This window comes from Somniosus microcephalus, unplaced genomic scaffold (genome assembly GCF_052327205.1).
Source record: "Somniosus microcephalus isolate GS21.2 unplaced genomic scaffold, FLI_Smic_1.0 unresolved_chr4, whole genome shotgun sequence".
Classification (NCBI taxonomy): Eukaryota; Metazoa; Chordata; class Chondrichthyes; order Squaliformes; family Somniosidae; genus Somniosus; species Somniosus microcephalus.
The window spans coordinates 10,766,440-10,769,712 of NW_028225182.1; the positions used below are offsets into that span (position 1 = coordinate 10,766,440).

Here is a 3,273-nt window from a genome sequence, read left to right on the forward strand (position 1 = left end):
CTATAGAGCCGGGGTGTCCGCAGTGTAGCGGTTGTCACGTTGGAGGTTTGGCGAGCAACCAGAGGCGAATTTATCCTCCTGTCAAAAGGGCCACAACGGCTTCTCCCTTGTTCTTTAATTGTTCTTTATTTCACTTCACTGAATAGATAACTTCGAGTGAGAGAAAACCGATCCACAGTGAGACCCATTTCATCTTATGTTCACTTTTAAACACTGGAGTCTCCGAATCGCTGAAGTTCAGAAATGTAATCCATGAATCTGCAGGGTGGTAGTCAGTAAGAAACCGTTTCTGACTGGATCCGGGAGAGGTGATGGCTTCCGGCTGAAGATTGCCGGTACTGTCGATAGATTTTTGTTGGGTAAGTTTATTCAGGGTTACGTAACCAAAGCGGGTAGATGGAGTGAAGATACAGATCAGCTCTGATTTAATTGAATGGCGCAACAGGCTCGAGGGGCTGAATGGCCTCCTCCTCTTCCTATGGAGTCAATGCAATACAATGCACCCGAGTGCTGGAGGGTTTCCAGTGTGTTGTGGTTATCGCATTCCGCTAACGCATGAAAACTCAAAGGTTCGAAAGTGGGTAGAGGCCATTTAATGCCTTTTCTCCATTCAAGTTTAGTGATTATGAAAACTGGAATAATTTGCATGCATGGTTCAGTATAAATAAAATGCGCATTGACAGGCGAATTATGCCATTCAAATGGCAGCGTTACAATGAGTGAAGTAATTCTCAATAATATTTCCCAAAAAGGACACAGTTTGGGTTGCGGTACTGTAAGGAGGATTTGGGGAAAGTTGGCGCTGATTTAGGGAATCTCCCACTCGCGTGTCGCTATTTGACGAGCTGGGCATTATTTTATTTAAAAATCGAGGCTGGGGACTTTCTCATTGAGAATGTGGAAAGCTGAACAACACAGATTAATAGGAAAACACAAGGTCGGCGACATGGTTCAAATTGCAGTTTCAATCGGTCTGTCTGGCTGTCCTTTCAATAAGTAATAAAAAAAAGCGCGTCTCTAAAAATGTCCCCACCCTGTTATGATTCAGGAAACTGCACAGGGACATAGAGAAGAGGAAGAGCGAAGGGGAAAATACTGTTTCCAAGGAGAACTAATGCAGGGACTCCTCTGCTGCGCCTGGAGCGGCCTCCTGCAGCCCAGATACATTAACATCCTAACAGCTCATTAACTGTAGGAGTGGGACCGGGCGGCCCTTCAGAAGACAGGCCGAAAAGGCAAAGTCACTGTTTCGGTCTAAAATGCTCTGCTCATCAAGAATAGCCACACACACACGATGGTTTTGCAATGGTTAGCTCCTCACCTGGCTAGGCTTTGAAGCGGCATTCTCGGTAGTCCGATTTTCGCTTCGGTGTTTGTTTAAATTTCCGAGAAGCCGACGGTTCAAATCCCAAACGAGCACTCGTGTCGCCGGCCACTATTCAACTTGCAGTTGAATCTTTTGCAATCACCCTTTAATAACTGATTACCATAATTTACAGAATGAAAAAAAGGCGTAAACGCTCTTCAATGACGAATTTTCCCTTTGTAAGTTATCAACTGTTAACCATATCTCATTTTACACATTGTATTTTTGGAATCTCGATTAAATTGCTAATTGCTTATGAAAGCAGAAATTTGGCGCAACTTTATTGAAAGCGAACAGGATCGTTCACTGCACATAACGAAATCCTGGCGAATGTAAATGTTTCCCGCCCGGGCTCGAACCCGGGACAATTCGCGTGCGAGGCGAACATGATAACATGTACACTACACCAACCACTGCGGCATAGCCCACAGATAATAGAATCAGTAGTGAACAAAATATCGCCCAGTGCACATTTTCAGATTCAACGCAGTCAGCTTTTTCATCAATGAAAGAAGTTTTCAGTGAAACGATTTGGAAGTATGTGTTACTCGTATTTGTAGCTTTAATAAAAGTATGTGACGTTTGACCCCCGCTCATGTCACTTCTTCCTCTGTTGAATAACAAAGGAGGGGCTGACGTTGACCAGACTGCACTGCGCCTGATATTTGTGAGCTCCTCCTTTATATTGACTGATGCTGTTTCAGCTGAACCAATCAGCACAGAGGGGCTTCACTGGTCAGTTCCCCTCTGTTGAAGATATGGATTCAGCAGTTCCCCTAGTGTAGTGGTTATCACGTTCACTTTACACGCGAAAGGTCTCCGGTTCGAGCCCGGGCGGGAACATTATGTTTAATGCTGCTGTGGATGAACAACCAGCGGGTTTATTTTAAGTGACAAAAGAAAATTATTGCAAATGCTGTAAATCTCAAATAGAAACGGAAAATGGTGGAACTTCTCAAGAGGTCAGGCAGCATATGTGGATAAAGAAACAGAGTGAACGTTTCAAGTCGATTACACTTCTGTTAGAATTGGGAAACGTGAGAGATGTATGGCTAGTTTATTCTCCTGTCAATAGGGCTACAGCGGCTCCTCCCTTGTTCTTTATTTAACTTCACTAGTCAGATACCTCTGAGTGAGAGAAAACTGATCCACAGTGAGGCCCATTTCATCGTTTGTTCCCTTTTAAACCCTGGAATCTCCGAATCCCTGAAGTTCAGAAATGTAATTCATTGATCTGCAGGGTGGCCGTCAGTGAGAAGCCTTTTCTGTCCGGATCCGGGAGTGCAGCTGGATTCAGGCTCAAGATTGCCGCTACTGGCGATAACTTTTTGTTGGGTAAGGTTATTACGGGTTAAGGAAACAAAGCGGGTCGATGAAATGAAGATACAGATCAACCCTGATCTAATTGAATGGTGCAACAGGATCGAGGGGCTGAATGGCCTCCTCCTGTTCCTATTGAGTCGGTACAATGCAATGTACTCGAGTGTTGGAGGGTTTCCGGTGTGTAATGGTGATCGCATTCCGAAAACTCAATGGTTCGAAAGTGGGCAGAGGCAATTTAATGTATTTTCTCCTTTCAAGTATAGTAAATATGAAAATTGAAATAGTTTGCATGATTGGTTCAGTATAAATAAAACACGCATTGACAGGCGAATTATGCCATTCAAATGGCAGTGTTACAATGAGTGAAGTAATTCTCAATGGTATTTCCCATATAGGACACAGTTTGGGTTGCGGTACTGTAAGGAGGATTTGGGGAAAGTTGGCGCTGATTTAGGGAATCTCCGCCGCGCGTGTCGCAATTTGACGAGGTGGGCCTTATTTTATTTAAAAATTGAGGCTGGGGACTTTCTCATTGAGAATGTGGAAGCAAAACAACACAGATTAATAGGAAAACACAGGGTCAG

General features: G+C 44.0%; 1 non-coding gene across 1 annotated transcript; it reads left to right on the top strand.

Moving 5' to 3' along the window:
* Nucleotides 1–2,136: 2,136 nt before the first annotated feature.
* trnav-uac (transfer RNA valine (anticodon UAC)) lies at nt 2,137–2,209 on the top strand. Its single transcript has one exon. It is a non-coding gene; the product is annotated as a tRNA-Val (tRNA).
* The last annotated feature ends 1,064 nt before the right edge of the window (nt 2,210–3,273 follow it).